Source organism: Aspergillus pseudoviridinutans, assembly GCF_018340605.1.
Source record: "Aspergillus pseudoviridinutans IFM 55266 DNA, scaffold_3, whole genome shotgun sequence".
In the NCBI taxonomy this organism is placed as follows: domain Eukaryota; kingdom Fungi; phylum Ascomycota; class Eurotiomycetes; order Eurotiales; family Aspergillaceae; genus Aspergillus; species Aspergillus pseudoviridinutans.
In genome coordinates, this window is record NW_025091283.1 from 4,754,381 (window position 1) to 4,775,167 (window position 20,787).

Below are 20,787 nucleotides of genomic sequence, written 5' to 3' on the forward strand. Positions count from 1 at the left end.
AATAGTTACTACTACTACTACTAGATTATAAGGGTCCCTAGTATATAGCTACAGGACCCCCTACCTATATAGCCTACCTTTACTATTACTACCCTATCCCTATCCTAGATAATACAGCCTATCCAGGCCCTAACTAAGCTATCTATCCTATAACCTACTAATAAAGTACTAGAGAGTAGTAATAGCTAATCTAGGGAGTAAGCCTCTAGTAGACTACCCTATCTATAGTTAGCCTAGTTACTACCTAAAGGAGTTAGGGCAGAGGAGGGGGGTAATAAAAGGGACTAGCTAGGCATAGTCCTAACTAGTAATAATAGATAGACTATAATAGATCTAGATAGTTTACTAATAGCTTCTATATCTCCCTCTATATAGGAGTGCCTAGTAACTCCTTCTATATCTTATTAGAAACTAGAAGGTCTAATAGTAAGTAGTAGTCCTAGGGGTATAGAGTCTAGCCTATAGGGTCTATCTATAACTATTATACTAGAATCCCCCCTACTATCTACCCTATTAATAGCAGGCCTTATAACCACCTTCTCTATATCTACTACTCTAGAATAGATATAGAATGCCCTTAGCTAAGGATATTAGATCCTCTAGATAGAGTAGTATTAACTTTAGCTAGTAGCTAGTCTAGAGGGGTCTATAGAGCTAGCTACTATAGATAACTCTATCTTTATCTATAATATCTAGTACTAATAGTAGGATAATACTACCCTATAGCTAATATTTACTAAATAGCCTTAATACTTCTACTAGTGCTTATTACTTAGCCTAGTCTATATAATAAGGACCCTAGATACCCTATAGGTCCTACCTATATTATAGGCATAGTAGGGTAGTAGTAGGGGATTACCCTCTACTACTATAGAAGAGCTAGAGATATAGTACTAATATAACTATATTCTCACCCTTATCTACTAGGGGATAGACTAGGTCCTTAACCAGGCCTAGGTAATACTGGAGTAGACCTATATATTAATCTAGAAGGTCTTTAGATACTAAATCTCTAGTTAGTAGATATAGAAATAACCTCTAGGATAGCTATAGCTAGAGATAGAGTAGTAATATATATAGTATTAGAAATAGTTTCTATACTTCCTCCTCTAGGCTATTTCTCTTTTATATAAGGATTAAGGCTATCTATTTAGGGTCTATCTAGATAAGGAGTAAGAGCATATACTTAAAATCCTATAGTAGACTCTTAACTACTATCTAGAATATCCTAATCTTAATATCTAGATAGATAAAGAGAATCCCTTCTAAGCCTAGCTTTAGCTTACTAGCTAGTAATAATAGCTAGCTACTTAACTAGATATAGCTCTTAAGTAGGGCTAATAGCTATATAGATCTTATAAGATTATAATTACTCTACTATTAGAGGCCTACCTCCTATCCCTAAGGCCTAGGTAGCTATCTACTAAGCACCCCTGCTTAGTAGTATATTACCTACCTAGCTATAGTAAGTTAAATTATTCTTAGGGCCTATACTCTAGTCCTCTAGCCTATCTATAATATAACTATAAGCAACCCTAGTTAGACTATCCCCTTAGGGTAGAGGTACTAGCCCTTTAGAGAGCTATAGTAGTCTATATCTCTATCTACTTAACTATCTAATCCCTAGCCCTAGATTCTATATAGAGCTCTAGTATCCCTAAGCTAGATTTAGACCCTACTATATTATATTACTCCCCTAGAACTAATAGTAACTATTCTAGTATAGAGGTTTCAGGGGCTACTATAAATAAGACTAGGAGTATCTATTCTAGTAATTATATAAGTAATATAGAGGAAAAAGAAGAGGATAAGGAGGAGCTAGAAGAGAAGGAGGTAGATAAGGAGGAGGATAAAGATAAGGATAAGGATAGATCCTCCCTAGACCTAGATAAGCCACTATAAGGTTCTAAAGAACTAGATAGTAGATCTAACCCCTGCTAGAGGGAGATAGCCTCTAAGTATCCCTTCCCTAGTTAGTTCTTAGCCTTACTAGCAGCTACTAAGGAATAGATTATAGAGGTGCTCTTCTCCCTCTATATTAGCTACCTAATAACTAATACTACCTACTAGTATAGGGATAAGTTTTATTCCTCCCTAGTAGTCTTTACTATAGTGCTAGGGATCTAGCCCTAGTACCGGTGTCGTGCGCGGAGTCCATGGGCCCTATACTAATTAGGGCTGACCAGAAGGTCTACTGAGCACAGAAAGGGTGGAGTCCACATTTGCTCCCTAGAGTCTAGGGTCATCCCCCAGAGTCTATATCCAGCCTTAGTAGAGTCTACAGTCCACTGCAGACTGGAGTCTATAGGCATCCTTATCCTCTACTATAATTTTAACTATTATAATTTACCTACCTCCCCTAGAGTCTATCTATAGTTTAAGTCTAGTTATACTACTTCCTTATAATAAATTAATAACTAATTATTAATTAAGTATTAAGTAGGATTAAATATTTTAATTAATAATAGAAGTAAGGGCACAGAGTAGTAACTAGTAGAGAGAGACTAAGGAGGTAGAGGTTTTAGTACCTTCCCCCCTATTACTATTAAATAGGTATTATTATAGTCTCTACTAAATTAAAAATTATAGGTGTATACTTAATAATAACTAGTCTATCCTATAATAAAAATCTAATAAGTACACAGTAAAGTTCACTCTCTTCTCTAAATTAAKGATAGATAGATCTCTATAACTTTCCTCTAGCCCCTGCCTTACTATCTCTATAGTTAGGTCTTACCCCTATATAAAGGGATTAACTTTATCAAGTTCAACATTAATAATTCCCATCCTTTAGGGATGGATAGAATAGATAGTAGAGATTATAACTATTATAAGCACTCTTACTACTACCCTAGAGAAAGAAGACTACCTCTTCTTAGAAGAGTCTTCAACTATAATGCTAGATAAGGTATAAAGTAGAGGGGGAAGATTATTCCTCTACTTTAACCTAGTAATACTCCACTACCTATATATAGAAATATATTTTAGAAGATAAATACTATTAGGGACTCTCTTTTCTCCTATTTATATTAATAAATTTTTAAGAGCTATTTGCAAATAACGCCCTATATATAAAATATAACCTAGGATTAATATATATAGGAATAAGAAATAATAAACTAGGGTATCTATACTATATTATGAAAACTACTACCTATCTACCTATCTAAACCCTAACTATTCTTATACTAGTTAATTATAGAAAAGCCCAGAGGCTAATAGCACTAAGGAGGAGAGAGAGAAAAAAAAAAAAAAGAAAGAAAGAAAAGGCTAGTACTCTCTATAAAGTATTAGAGGTGTCTAAAGAAATCTATAAAAAGATTACCCTACCTAATAATAGGTGACTATAATAGAATAAATAAGGTAGTAGTAAAAAGGCTATATATCTATATACTTAAATTTTAGAAGGAGGATAGGGATGTAGTAAACACTAAGTATAGTATATATAATAAATACTAGATACACCTATAGAAAGATTACAACTATAGAAGGAGAGTATAGGAGAATAAATATAATAGTAATAAGTAATATATCTATATACTTAATTAGGTAGAGGCTAGAGAGAATATAGTAAATAATAAGTATAATATATATAGTTAGTAGTAAAATAGTAAACTATAGTTATAGCTAATCAAGGGCAGCAAAAGCTAAGAAAAAGCTAGAGATAAATAATTTTAGCCCTAGCCTAAAGTAGAGGCTAGGTAATAGATCAGAACTTATACTAAATAGTCTTTTACTAGTATCTAGGCTAATTTATTACTACTATTACCTCTAAAGTATTATTAGTATAGGTAAGGAATTATAGTATAGAGGGAATAGAGGAGAAGACTTACCTAGCTTATACTTCTATATCTTTTAGCTAGACTAGCTAGGAGTAGTATCTTAGGGAGGTATTCCTACTAGTAGTAGAGATACTAATAGTAGTCATCTACCTAAAGGTGGTAGAGGGGGACTAATTATACTTATAGCAGAGCTTAGCAGGGATATCTCTCTAGACACTAGTAGATTCTGATTTAGCTAGCTTAGAGGTAGTATAGTTAGAGTTAGAATTAGAACAGCTCTCTAGCTTATATCTAGCAAATATCTAAGCTGCCTCACCTAATCCTAGAACCCCTGTTAGCCTGAATCAGTATAGAAGAGGGAATAGAGAGAATATACTAGGTCTAACTATAATAGTTCCTATATAGCTATATCCTATATATTAGTCTATACTTATACTAATAGCCTATACACTGTATTATATTACTCTAGGGTAGGGTTTCTCTATAGACTATTACTACCTAAGTTAGCACTACTATTATAACTACTACTACTATAGTTATCTATATTATAAGAACTATTACTACTACTTAACTTAGCATTAGTACTAGTATAACCACTGTTACTATAACTACCCTTATAACTAGAACTACTATTCCTAGGTCTACTACTGTTACCATAGTTATAGTTATAGTTATCTTTATTACTAGATATATTATTACTAGCACTAGAGCTATAGGAGGAACTACTAGCCTAATTACTATTACTATCTATCTTATTATTATCTAATATAATATACTTAGCTAACTTATACTATTTTAATATATTAGCTAAAAGCTTATAATCTTAACCCTAGCTAGCCTTTTCAGCCAGAGCTAAAGCACTAGCTAATATTAGCTCTAGCTAAAATATAGAGGGGTAAGGTTAGGTAGGTAGTACTTTACCTAGCTAGCTATAGCCTTAGTATACTTTTATCATATATAGGCCTCTATTAGTAAACCCTGCCTGCCTCTCTCCTGCTTACAACCCTTAGGTATTATCTAGGTCTTTATCTAATCCAGGTCCTACTAGGGCAAGCCCAGGTTGTCTAGAGCCTGTACCCCTAGCTAACTTAAGGACTGCCCCAGTATCTAGTATAGATATACTTTAGTATATATCTAGATTAGCTCAGCCTAGGCATCCTTATCTATAGAGTTAGCTATATTATCTATTACTACTACTATAAGAGGCTTTAGAAGATTATAGAGTAATACTATAAGCTATAGTAGTGCTTTAATAATATTATTATACTTAATCTAGTATAATATACTATACTCCTAAAAGAGGATCTATACCTTCTACTTAATACCCTGTCCTAGGCAGTGTACCTGCCTGTTACGACACCAACACAGCCGCATTAGCGCAAGGCGGATGTGACAGGCAGAAACTGAAGGATTGCTAATCACTAATCGATCCCAAGGGATCACTGAGCAATCTGGAAGGACACTTAATCTGGATGGGTATTCCACAGGAAAACAGTTCAGTAGTTGCTTACTGAATGATAATACCAAATTATTATGGAGGACAATTATTAATTACCTAAAGGACGCCATTATTGGCCGCACCATCACGTGATCACTACCCCAGGAAATGGGCAACTGCCAAATAAAGGAGTATTACCTCTACTCCTAGAACTACTCTATGGATACCTTAGGAGTAGCAGAGGAAGTTATAAATAAGTCGTGACTAAGGAACTATATAAGGACACTCATTCACACTGTATCTAGTACTTTTAGTTTTAGTTCCTTATATTTAATATTAATTACAAATTATTTACTTAAGTACAAGTTCACTAGTCCAATTCATTAGTTACTCTCTACTATTAAGTATATATACTCAATAGGCCTTGCTTCTATCTCTACTGTTATTATTCTTGTATTACCTTTGGATTGCCCTTGACTGCAGAGAAGGTCATTATATCACTGATCATTAGGCTACCTGGTTGGTAGGCCTTAGGTGAGTATTGGATATAGTCCAGGGACTATATCACCCCATTCCCAAAGTAGTTAACTAGCAGAGAACAGCAGAGACGGATCCCAGGGCATAATAAATTGAACGCTGTACAGTATGAATCACTTTGGGAAGTTTAATCAACTCTTAACATCAAATATTATGGCAGGGAATGCGCCACAGACCCCCACTAGCTTAAATGTTAGTTAGGCAGGAATACTGCAGTAATTAGCTGCGACTGCGCAACCTCAGCAGATATGCATAACTGAGGATGAAGTGATGGCTATACTCAGTCAGCTCTAGGAGCACATCCATCAGTTAGAGCAGTAGAATGAAAACCTGAATGGTTGACTTGCAGCCAAGTCTGTCAAGATCAGACCACCTAAACTATTTAATGGTACTTAGACTAGGTTGCGATCATTCCTCATGCAGCTAGACATATACATCCAAGTTAATAAGGAAAAACTTGTAAATAAAGCAGACAAAGTCCTTTTCACTACTATATATCTCACCAGACCAGCATTTGATTAGTTTAAACCCTTCATTAGGGATTACCAGACCAATACTATAAAAAAGCAGGACGACAATACCAAGGAGATATTTGCCAGTTACACTGAATTCAAGAAGCAGCTTGAAGGGACCTTCAGCGACATTAATAAAGGAAGGAATGCTAAAAGACAGCTATAGCAACTCAGGCAGACAGGATCTATAGGAGATTATGCTTCCAAGTTTTAACAGATTATATCCTACTTGGACTGGGACAACAATGCCTACATCTCATAATTTAAGGAAGGACTGAAACCAGAGATCTAGGAGAAACTAATCTGGATGGAATAACTAGATAGCCTTAACAAAATGATTAAACAAGCAGTCAAGATCGACAACAAACTATATAACTTTAATATACGCAGGAGAGAGTAAAGTAACTAGAATAGCTTCCACAACAGGCACACCACAAGCTATTAACTAAATGATAGAAGGCCAGCTCAACCACAGAGCCAAGGATATGCTGATCCTTATAGGCCATAACTAATGGAGTTAGACACAACTTAACAGACAGCACTTTCCAACAAGGAAAGAGAACAGTGATGAAAAGAGAAACTATATTTCCAGTACAGGAAGCCAGGGCATATGTCCAGAGCCTGCAAACAGCAACCCTGGAGGGGTAAGCAGGGCAGAAAGAAATAGTTACAAGCCACAAAAGAGCTCAGTGCTATAATAGGCAGAGAAGGTTATAACACCACAGAAAGTAGAGTCATCATTAGACCTGTTGGACCAAGAAAGGCCAACAAACAACTCAAGAAACTGTACCAGGAGTGTATGAATTTGAGTAATAAAGAAATTAAAATAGAGCTTAAGAGAGAAGCTTCCACTAATTACAAAAGCATAAACAATGATTGGCCTGTCAAGGATTCAAATGTCCTTGTGGCTACTAATTAAAGGTCATCAAACAGTGATACAGATAGCCTTATTGACTGGGAAAATATTACACCCAAAGAACTATTATATAAATGGACAACACTCTCCAGTGAGGAGATATATCAGGGTATCAGTCCTAATGAAAAAAAAAAAAAAAACTAACCATGAAGAGCTAGATCAAGAGGATTTTCCCGCGATAGATTGGGCCACTATTGACTAACCTATTAATCCACTTGATGAAGAGTATAGAACTCAGTGGGTGAGCCTTAATCCTAATAAGGAGCAGCCCCACAAGATTCCTAAGACACCCTACAGACAATCCCCACAAAATGATGATGAGGCAGACTAGTACGCCGCATGGCTGCGACAACCAGACAGGAATTAGTTAGCTAAATTAGAAGCACACTAACTAAACAAACAAATCCTTAAGAAGGTGAAATAAGGAGTAACTAGATGTACTTATTAAAACTTAGAATGTTAGACCTAGATTGAATCTTAGGAGCAATATATGACACATTATAAATAGTACGCGGTATACTATCAGAAGTGCAGAAAATGGAACTGAGAATATTATTAGGAACTCTAAGAGGTTTCTTAAAAGAAACTGCCAGGGCTAGTCCATGGGTCATGTAATTATGACTAGTGCCTATATTAACACTTTCAGGCACACCCTAGATATAAAAGCATGTCCTAGATCATGTGCTACAGCAACAATTGCAGCACCTACTATAATAATAAGTATATGGCAAAATTTTAGCCAGAAATACTGGAAGTTGTGAAACAGAATAATACTTATCCATGCTAGAAGCTTAAATGCTCTTGCAAAGGATACAGAAAACATCCAGAGCATAACTTAATGTACTGGATAGTATATTTTAAAGAATAGTACATCATACATTACAAGGGAAAGCTAGAGGGAGGGTACTTCCCAGAACAGCTATAAGGCACTAGGATATCATAATGGGGAACCCTACACCTCACAGCAACAATAGTGCAACATAGCAAGCATCTGAAGCTAGATGCACGCATTCTTAATTAATCAGCCAGAGTGATGATTGATTCAGGAGCAACAGGTAATTATATGCACCTAGAATTTATGAAGAAGCTAGGGCTTCTAGGAAGAATAAAGGCAGTACCTAAACCAATTGCAGGTCTGAATGGAGAGAACTTAGGAACTCTTATAATCATGACTGAATCAGGACCAGTTCCAATGGTTATATTAGGACACTTTAAATAACTAAACTTCAATGTAGTACTAATAGGATGGTATAATGTGGTGTTAGGGATTCCATGGCTTAGGAATCATAACCCAGCAATTAACTAGAACACAAACAGGATCCAGTTTAACTACAAATGCCCACGACAGGACCGGAGTCAAGGGGAAACTGGGGCCTTATGGCGCGTTAGGTCAAAAGATGATGACAACAATGCTAAGTGGTTGAAGGGTGAACTGAAGAAACAAGCAATAGCTAGCTAAAGAATAATGGTGGTATTGGCAGTAATAAAGCCATCGCAAAGGATAGTGATGATGGAGTTACTAGGATGGGCACTGGAATAAGATAATGAATATACTAATATTATAATACCAGATGAGGAGTCTGAGGATAGTTTAGAAACTAGAAAAATAGATCTGAGGAAAAATAATTCCAGGACAGACTGTCCTAGGAATGCTTTTATCCCAGAACCCTACTTATTCTTAGTAATAATGAATTAGGACCAGGGTGATCCCAGAGTGATCAGTCCTAGGAATGTTGGTCCTAGGAATACTAAATCCAGGAATAAATCAGAATCAGGACTAATTCTACCTCAGGAATACAGTGATTTCAAGACATTATTTAAGCAACCCAAACAGTATGTCTTACTAGAATATGGTAAATATGACCATAAGATTCCTCTTAAAGAAGGAAAATTGCCAGTATGCAAGAAAATATACTAAATGTTAGAAAAAGAGCTACAGATGCTTAAAGAATATATTAATAAATAGCTATGACTTGGAAAGATATGACCATTGAACTCACCAGCAGGACATAGTGTACTCTTTATACTAAAGAAAGATAGGAGTCTATGACTCTGCGTGGACTATAGGCCACTAAATAATATTATAATTAAGGATTGTTATCCACTTCCATTGATCCATAAAATCCAGGATCAAGTTCAAGGAGCTAAGTAGTTTATAAAGCTAGATATCACTGATGCATACAACTATATCCAAATTATGAAAGGAGAAGAATGGAAGACCACATTCAGGATAAAATTTAGCTACTATAAATATTTAGTTATGCTATTTAGGCTCACCAACACACCAGCATTATTTTAGAGGTTCATTAATGAAGTGTTGCAAGAACATTTGTACCTCTTTATAATCACTTACCTTAATGACATCCTGATCTTCTCTAAAGACAAGGAAGAATATGTGGGATATATTAATAGAGTATTATGAAAACTCTAAGAAGTAAACATCAAGCTAAAGTTAAAGAAATGTGAATTCCATGTCTAAGAGACTAAGTTCTTAGGACACTGGATTTCTATAAATAGAATATATATAGACTAAAACAAAGTATAGGTAATCAGGGATTAGTCTTAACTAAAAAGCATTAAGGAAGTGTAATAATTCCTGGGCTTGATTAATTATTACTGACAATTCATTGAAGGATATGCAAAGGTAATGACACCACTCTTTGCACTACTTAAGAAGGAGAAAGAATTTATATGGTAATTAGAGCACGAAGAAGCCTTCAAGGAAGTGAAAAAACAGATTATAAATGCACCTATCCTTGTGCAGTATAATCCAGAAAAAGAGATAACCATTGAAACCAACATATCTGACTATATGATCAGGATGAGAATAACTTAACCAGGAAATAATGGGAAACTGTAACCAGTTGTATTCCACTCAAGAAAGTTAATCTAAGCAGAACTTAACTACAACATCCATGACAAAGAACTGCTAGCTATAGTGATAGCATTCAAAGTCTAGAGGGTCTACCTGGAAGGAGTATGATAGATAGTTATTATAAAGATAGATTACAAGAACCTCACATTCTTCATAACCATGAAAGAACTGACAAGAAGATAAGCTAGATGGGCTAAGACACTCTTGTAGTTTGACTTCAAGATTATCTACTATAAAGGAACAGAAAATAGACAGGCTGACGCACTCAGTTGGTGACCTAATTATAAACTTTAGGGGAAAACCATTGAACCAGCAATATTAAAATAATAAGAGGATGGGTCACTAATATACAACTATTACACTCTTATAGCAATAATCGAGCTGCAAGAGGACTTACTTATTTAAAAAATTATTAAAGCAACTAAAAAGGACAGAATTATTTAAGAAATGCTTAATAACTCAGCGGAGAATGAGCATATGACTAGTGATGAACAAGGGTTAATATACTTATGAGGACTCATCTACATACCCAAGTATATGAGAAGTGAGATCATCGCCAGACATTATAATGACCCTATGTGTGGTTATATAGGAGCTAAAAAAACAGCTAAAGCTATCTTAAGGAACTATTACTTCCCTAATATAAGGAGGAAGGTATAGGGATACATTTACTAATATAAGACTTGCATCTGAGATAAGCCAGCTAGGCACTAGTCATATAGCAAGATGTAGTTACCAGAAACACTAAAGAAACTATAGGAATGGATTACCATCAACTTTGTTGGACCATTACCAAAGTTAAAAGGGTATGATTACCTGATGATAGTAACCGATAGATTGACGAAGTTTATCCATTTGATTCTAACTATAATAATAATAACGGCATTGCAGTTAGCAAGCCTACTTATAGGATATGTGATTATTAATCACGGAATGCCATAGTACATTATATTAGATAGAGATAAGCTGTTCACATTGAAATTTTAGTAATTATTAATGGATCTGATGGGAATTAAGCAAAGACTTATGACCGCATATCACCCACAAGCTAATGGACAGACAGAATGAGTGAATTAGACAGTGGAATAATATCTACAACACTATGTGAATTACTAGTAAGATGATTAGGTAGTTTACCTACCAATAGCGCAGTTTATATATAATAATGCCATTTACTTAATAACAGGGGAAACACCTTTCTTTGCTAATTATAGATATAATCCTATATTAATTAGAGAACTATGGAATAAAGTACCCACAGTGGAAGAAGCCGCAGAATTAGTAGATATTATCAACTACCTATGAACCCAACTGTCAAGGGATATTGAATTTATAAACCTTAAAATGGTAATCTACTATGATAGGAAGCATGGGAGTGCTCTAGACTTGAAAAAGGGGGAGAAAGTTTACCTACTCTGCAGAAATATTAAAATGAAGAGACTAAGTCAGAAACTAGACCATCAGAAAATTGGACCTTTGCTATTGAAGAAAAGAAAGGGCCAGTCAACTATAAATTATAACTACTGAAAAGCATGTTAAAAATTTATCTAGTATTTTATATCTCATTATTAGAACCAGCACTAAAGAATGTAAAAATTACTAAAAATATAGAAATCAACAATAACACAGAACAAGAATATAAAGTTAAGAAAATCTTGAGCCACAAACAGGTCAGCAGAAAACTATACTACCTTATGAAATGGAAAGGTTATGATACCTCAGAAAACACATGGGAGCCTATTAAGAACCTGACAGGCTGCCACCAACTTGTTCAACAACACCACCAGAAGGAAGTTTGAAATGTGACCAGAAAGAAGGATTGCTTATTATCTGAGTTAGAGAGGGACCTTCATCTACAGCAGCAAGGACTGGATCTTTGTTAGGAATAGATGGATCCTCCTCATCCAACTAATCCATGACTAGAGTGTCATGATCTAGCATGCGACCACTCTTTATCTTCAATATTTCCTCTTGTTTTCACAAATGATGGATGCAAGCCATGGACTCCAATATTTTTAAAGAAATCTTAGCTAGATGAGCTAGGAGTTTAGATTACTCTGTATTCAACACCAGCAGAGTTATTTCTATTTTTAAAATATCTTCTTTTATCTTCTCTTAAGTGCTCAGCACCTGATTCCACTTGTGCTTGCTATAGAATTATTTCTCACACTTCTTACTACTCTGAGTATACTTAGTGTAATTTCGACTTTTAGAATCTATAATGCACACCACGCCACGATAGATATAAATAGCATAGGGAGATTTGATAGGAGAACCATTGAGATAAATCGCATGGTACTGAATGAGTTAATTCCTCTTGCGAGTCTTATTATCAACTAGTATGGTGAAGAAAAATCAGAAAACCAACATACTTGGGAAAGACTATGAAAGGAAATGAAAAATAACTCACCTCAGGGGGCCCTACAGCCTTATGAACGAAGTTTTGAGGGTGAAATATAAAGAGAGGGGGAGGTGATGTTACAATACTAACACAGCTGTATTAGTGCAAGGCGGATATGACAGGCAGAAACTGAAGAATCACTAATCACTAATTGATCCCAAGGGATCACTGAGCAATCTGGAAGGACACTTAATCCAGATGGGTATTCCGCAGGAAAATAGTTCAGTAGTTACTTACTGAATGGTAATACTAAATTATTATAGAGGATAATTATTGATTACCTAAAGGATGCCATTATCAGCCACACCATCATATGATTACTACCCCAGGAAATAAGTGACTACCAAATAAAGGAGTATCACCTCTACTCCTAGAACTACTCCATGGATACCTTAGGAGTAGCAGAGGAAGTCATGAATGAGTCATGACTAAGGAACTATATAAGGACACTCATTCATACTGTATCTAGTACTCTTAGTTTTAGTTCCTTGCATTTAATATTAATTATAAATTATTTACTTAAGTATAAGTTCACTAGTCCAATTCATCAGTTACTCTCTACTATTGAGTATATATACTCAATAGGCCTTGCTTCTATCTCTACTGTTATTGTTCTTATGTTACCTTTGGATTACCCTTGACTGTGGAGAAGGTCATTATATTACTGATTGTTAGGCTACCTAGTTGGTAGGCCTTAGGCGAGTATTGGATATAGTCCAGGGACTATATCACCCCGTTCCCAAAGTAGTTGACTAGCAGAGAACAGCAGAGACGGATCCCAGGGCGTGACACTGCCCCACCACCTAGAATAGGGTATTTATATTAAGCAGTGGCTCTAGCAGTACTACCTAGCTGTACTAGCTATAGAGATTTAAGCTATATATACTATACTAGTATAATATTAGCAGCACATTATACTTACTGTTAATAGAAATAAACTATTCTACCACCTTCTGCTAGGCACTATCTATTATTATTACCTAAATAGTGATATAGTTAATACTAATTAAATTAAGGAATATCTTGATAAGCTATATCACCATAGGCTAGTAAATAAAGATAAGGAACTATAGCCATAGTGTTACGACACCAACACAGCCGCATTAGCGCAAGGCGGATGTGACAGGCAGAAACCCCAGGATCAATGATCACCAGTTAATCCCAGAGTGATCAGGATGTAATCCAGAGAAATGCTTATTCTGAATGAGTTCCCGCAGGAAAATAGTTCAGTAGTTGCTTACTGAATGGTAATACTGAATCATTATAGAGGATAATTATTAATTACCTAAAGGATGCCAGTTACAGCTACCATGTCATGGGATGAACCTACTATGTGCCACAGCTTGGCAATGGTAGATGGGTATATAATATAGTTGGTATATTGGTACCACAAATATCTACTAACATACCATCCTACCACCTACCACTGCTACCACCAGAAGGAACTAAAGGATATAAGGATGCTTACTATCATTGTATCTAGCACTCTTAGATAGTTTCTTACATTTAATATAAATTATTTACTTGAGTATAAGTTCCCTAGTCTAATTTATTAGTTACTCTCTACTATTAAGTATATATACTTAATAGGCCTTGCTTCTATCTCTACTGTTATTATTCTTATATTATCTTTGGATTATCCTTGACCCTAAGAGGTTATTATACCACTATATCATTAGGCTACCTAGTTGGTAGGCCTTAGGTAAGTATAGGCTATAAGTCTAGGGACTATAGCACCCTGTTCCTAAAGTAGTTAACTAGCAGAGAACAGCAAAGATAGATCCTAGGGTGTGATAAATTAAATACTGTATAGTATAAATTGCTTTAGGAAGTTTAATTAACTCTTAATATCAAATATTATGGCAGGAAATGCACTATAGACCCCTACTAGCTTAAATATTAGTTAGGCAGGAATACCATAGTAATCAGCTGTGATAGTATAACCTCAGTAGATATGCATTACTAAGGATGAAGTAATAGCTATGCTTAGCCAGCTCTAGGAATATATCTATTAGTTAGAGTAATAGAATAAAAACCTAAATGGTTAACTTGTAGCCAAGTCTATTAAGATTAGATTATCTAAACTATTTAATAGTACTTAGACTAGGTTGTGATTATTCCTTACATAACTAGATATATATATCTAGGTTAATAAAGAAAAACTTATAAATGAAGTAGATAAAGTCCTCTTTACTACTATATACCTTACTAGACCAGTGTTTAATTAGTTTAAACCCTTTATTAGAGATTATTAGACTAATACTATAAAGAAGCAGGATGATAACACTAAGAAGATATTTACTAGTTATACTAAATTTAAGAAATAACTTGAAGGAACCTTCAGCAATATTAATAAGGGAAGAAATGCTAAAAGATAACTATAGTAACTTAGATAGATAGAATCTATAGAAGACTATACTTCCAAGTTCTAACAGATCATATCCTACTTAGACTAGGATAATGATGCCTACATCTCATAATTTAAAGAAGGGCTGAAACTAGAGATCTAGGAGAAACTAATCTAGATAGAATAATTAGATAGCCTTAGTAAAATAATTAAATAAGTGGTTAAGATTAATAATAAACTATATAATTTTAATATGCGCAGAAGAGATTAAAGTAACTAGAATAGCTTTAATAATAGATACACTATAAACTATTAACTAAATAATAGAAGGCTAGCTTAACTATGGAGCTAAGGATATGCTAATCCTTATAGGCTATAACTAATAGAGTTAGATATAACTTAATAGATGGCACTTTCTAATAAGAAAAGAGAATGGTGATATAAAGAAAAGCTATACTTCTAGTATAGGAAGCTAGGATATATATTTAGAGCCTATAAGTAGTAACCCTGGAAGGGTAAGCAGAGTAGAAAGAAATAGTTATATATAATAAAGGAGCTCAGTGCCATAATAGGCAGAGAAGGCTATAATATCATAGGAAGTAGAGTTGTCATCAGATCTGTTAGACTAGGGAAGGTTAATAAATAATTTAAGAAACTGTATAAGGAATGTACTACCTTAAGTAATAAAGAAATTAAAATAGAGCTTAAGAAGGAAACCTCTACTAATTATAAAAGTATAAATAATAATTAGTCTGCTAAGGATTCAAATGTCCTTGTAGCTACTAATTAGGGATTATTAAATAGTAATAAGAGCAGCTCTAATAAATGGGAAGATGTCTCACCAGAAGGAGTTATCTATTAACTTATAGCACTTATAAAAGAAATTAATCAGACTATTAGTTCTGATAAAGAAAATACTAACTATAGAGAGCCAGATCAAGAGGATTTTCCTATAATAGATTAGGCTACTATTAACTAACCTATTAATCCACTTAATAAAGAGTATAGAACTTAGTAGGTGAGCCTTAATCCTAATAAGGAGCAGCCCTATAAGATTCCTAAGATACCCTATAAATAATTCCTATAAAATAATAATAAGGCAGACCAGTACACTGTATAGCTGTGACAGCTAGATAAGAATTAGTTAGCTAAGTTAGAAGCATATTAACTAAATAAATAAATCCTTAAAAAGGTTAAACAAGGAGTAATAGGATATATATATTAGAATCTGAAATATTAGACCTAGGTTAAATCTTAGGAATAATATATAACCTACTACAATAAACATATATTATATTACAGAAAGTGCTAAAAATAAAATTAAGAATACTATTAAGAACTCTGAGAGGTCTTATAAAAAAAGATATAAGGACTAGTTCATAGCTTATATAACTATAATTAGTGCCTATATAAACACTTTTAAGGTCATCTAGAATATAGCAAGGTAATATAGATTACTTGCTACAGTAATAACTGTAATATCTACTATAATAATAAGTATATAGTAAAGTTTTAGCCAGAAATACTAGAAGTTATAAAATAGAATGATATTTATCTATGCTGGAAGCTTAAATACTCCTATAGAGGATATAGGAAATATTTAGAATATAACTTAATATACTAGATAGTATGCTTTAAGGAGTAATGCATTATGCATTATAAAGGAAAACTCTAAGGGGGATATTTCCTAGAATAACTATAAGGCACTAGGGCACTATAATAGGGAACCCTATACCTTACTATAATAATAGTATAATATAGTAAGCATCTAAAGTTAGATATATACATTCTTAATTAATTAGTAGGGGTAATAATTAATTTAGAAGTAATAGGGAATTATATACACCCAGAATTTATAAAGAAGCTAGGACTGCTAGGGAAAATAAAGACAGTACCTAAACTAATTATAGGTCTGAATGGAGAGAACTTAGGAACTCTTATAATTATAACTAAGTTAGGACTAGTTCTAATAGTTATATTAGGATACTTTAAAAGACTAAACTTTAATATTATACTAATAGGATGGTATAATGTGGTATTAGGGATTCTATAGCTTAGGAATTATAACCTAGTAATTAACTAGAATATAAATTAAATCTAGTTTAAATATAAATGTCTATAATAGGACTAGAGTTAAGGGGAGACTAGGGCCTTACAGTGTATTAGATTAAAAGGGAAAGGTAATAATACTAAGTAGTTAAAGGGTAAACTAAGGAAAGCAATAACTAGCTAGAAGATAATAGTAGTATTAGTAGTAATTAAGCCATTGCAGAGGATAGTAATAATAAAACTACTAGGATAGGCACTAGAGTAAGATAATAATTATGCTGATATCATGATGCTGGAAAGTAATAATAAAGATACTTAGGAATCAAATACTAGAAAAACTGATCTGAGGAAAAGTAATCCTAGGAATAATATTTCTAGGAATACTTTTGTCCCAGAACCCTACTTATTCTTAGTAATAACTAATTAGGAATAAAAAATCTGGGGAATAGTGATCCTAGGAATAGTGAATTAAGGAATACCTAATTAGGGAATAAGTTGAACTCAGAAATAGTCCTACCCTAGGAATATATAAGATTTAAGGTATTATTTAAGCAACCTAAATAGTACACCTTACTAGAATATAGTAAGTATGATTATAAGATTCCTCTTAAGGAAGGAAAGTCACTAATATATAAGAAAATATACTAGATATCAGAAAAAGAGCTGCAGATGCTTAAAGAATATATTAATAAATAACTATAACTTAGGAAGATATAGCCATCAAACTTACTAGTAGGATATGGTGTACTCTTCATGCCTAAAAAAGATAGAAGTCTATAACTCTATATAGACTATAGGCCACTAAATAATATCATAGTTAAAGATTACTATCCACTCCCATTAATCCACAAAATCCAAAATCAAATTTAGGGAGCTAAGTAGTTCATAAAGTTAGATATTACTAATATATATAATCATATTTAAATTATAGAAAGCAAAGAATAGAAGATGGCATTTAGAATAAAGTTTAGCTACTATAAGTATTTAATTATACTATTTAGGCTTACTAATACACTAGCATTATTCTAGTAATTTATTAATAAAGTACTATAAGAATACTTATACCTCTTTATAATTACTTACCTTAATAACATCCTAATCTTCTCTAAAGATAGGGAAGAATATATAGAATATATTAGTAAAGTATTATAAAAGCTTTAGGAAGTAAATATTAAGCTAAAGTTAAAGAAGTATAAATTCTATATCTAAGAGACTAAGTTCTTAGGGCACTGGATTTCCATAAATAGAATATATATAGACTAAAATAAAGTATAGGTAATTAGGGATTAGCCTTAACCAAAAAACATTAAGGAAGTGCAATAATTCTTAGGCTTAATTAATTACTATTAATAATTTATTAAGGGATATATAAAAGTAATAATACTACTTTTTATACTACTTAAAAAAGAGAAAGAATTTAAATAGTAATAAGAATATAATAAAGCCTTTAATAAAGCTAAGGCATAAATCATGAATGCATCTATCCTTGTGTAATATAACCTAGAAAAAGAGACTACTATTAAAATCAATACATCTGACTATGTGATTGGGATGAGAATAACTTAACTAGGAAATAATAGGAAACCATAACTAGTTATATTCTATTTATAAAAGTTAATTTAAGTGGAACTTAACTATGACATCTATAATAAAGAACTATTAGCTATAGTAGTAGTATTTAAAGTCTAGAGAGTCTACCTGAAAGGAGCATGATAAATAGTTATTGTGAAAATAGACTATAAAAATCTCACATTCTTTATAATAATAAAAGAATTAATAAGAAGATAAGCTAGATGGGCTGAGATCCTTTTATAATATAACTTTAAAATTATTTACTGCAAAGGAATAGAGAATAGATAAGCTAATATACTTAGTTAATAACCTAATTATAAACTTTAGGGAAAAATAGTTATACTAGCAATACTTAAATAACAAGAGGATAGGTTACTAATATATAACTACCACACTCTTACAGTAATAATTAAGCTATAAGAGGACCTACTTATTTAAAAAATTATTAAAGTAATCAAAAAGGATAAAATTATTTAAGAAATACTTAATAACTCAGCAGAGAATGAGTATATAACTAGTAATGAATAAGGGTTGATATACTTGCAAGGACTTATCTATATACCTAAGTATATAAGAAGTGAGATTATTACTAGGTATTATAATAACCTGATGTATAGTTATATAGGAACTAAGAAAATAGCCAAAGCTATCTTAAGGAATTACTACTTTCCTAATATAAGAAGGAAGGTATAGGGATATATTTACTAATATAAGACTTGCATCTAAGATAAACTAGCTAGGTACTAGCTATATGGCAAAATATAGTCATCAGAAGCACTAAAGAAGCTATAGGAATGGATCACTATTGACTTTGTTAGACCATTACCAAAGTTAAAAGGGTACAATTATCTAATAATGGTAACCAATAGGCTGATAAAATTTATCTATTTAATCCTAACTATAACTATAATAATAGCATCACAGTTAGCAAGCCTACTCATAGGATATGTGATTATTAATCATGGAATGCTATAATATATTATATTAGATAAAGATAAACTATTTATATTAAAATTTTAGTAATTATTAATAGACTTAATAGGAATTAAGCAAAGACTCATAACTATATATTATCCATAAGCTAATAGATAAATAGAATGAGTAAATTAGATAGTAGAATAATATCTATAATATTACATGAATTATTAGTAAAATGATTAGGTTGTTTACCTGCTAATAGTATAGTTTATATATAATAATACTATTTATTTAATAACAGGAGAAATACCTTTCTTTATAAACTATAGGTATAACCCTACACTAATTAGAGAACTATAGAATAAAGTACCTATAGTAGAAGAAGCTACAGAATTAGTGGATACCATTAATTATTTAAGGACTTAACTTTTAAGGGATATTAAATTTATAAACCTTAAAATAGTGATTTACTATAATAGGAAGTATGGGAGTGCTCTAAACCTTGAAAAGGAGGGGAAAGTCTACCTACTCTATAGAAATATTAAAATAAAATGACTAAGCCAGAAACTAGACTATTAGAAAATTGGACCCTTTATTATTAAAGAAAAATTAGGGCTAGTTAATTATAAACTATAATTACTAAAAAGTATGGTAAAAATTCATCTAGTATTTTATATCTTATTATTAGAATTAGTGCTAAAAAGTGTAAAAATTACTAAAAATATAGAAATTAATAATAATATAGAGTAAGAATATGAAGTTAAGAAAGTCCTGAACCATAAATAAGTTAGTAGAAAGCTATATTACCTTATAAAATAGAAAGGTTATAATACCTTAGAAAATATATAGGAACCTATTAAGAATCTGATAGGCTGCTACTAACTTGTTTAATAGTACTGCTTAAAGGAAAATTAAAGTTCTCCTAGAAAGAAGGGGGTACCTGGTCAATCTCTAATAATATCTGATTAAAATTAGGATTTTTAGAAGTTATAGCTAGCTGTTTGATTTTAGCTATAGGATTAGGCTGCTTAGAAGACTTCTTCTTATCTAAGATCTATAATAACTCAGCATCATGCTCTGACATCTTAAAACTATACTCTTTAAGAAACTTTTATTATTTTTGAAGTTATAAATAATAAGCTAAGGATTTGGCTACCTTCTATTATTTCTCTATTAACTCTTTTTAAATCTTCTCTAAATGCTCTTGCAGCTGCTGAAGTTTAGGATAAAGAAGTTCTAACTTATTATTAGTTATAGAAAGCTTAGAAGTAATCTTCTTCTTAGCTCTCTTCAGGATATCCTACTCTTTTTTAGTGTAGAAATCCTTCTTATATAAATGACCTTGATGGGTGTATAATGTATACTTTAAATAATAATAAGTCTAATCTATCATACAGGCCTTACTAGAAGATGTGCAGAAGTTATAAGGGAAAGAAGTAA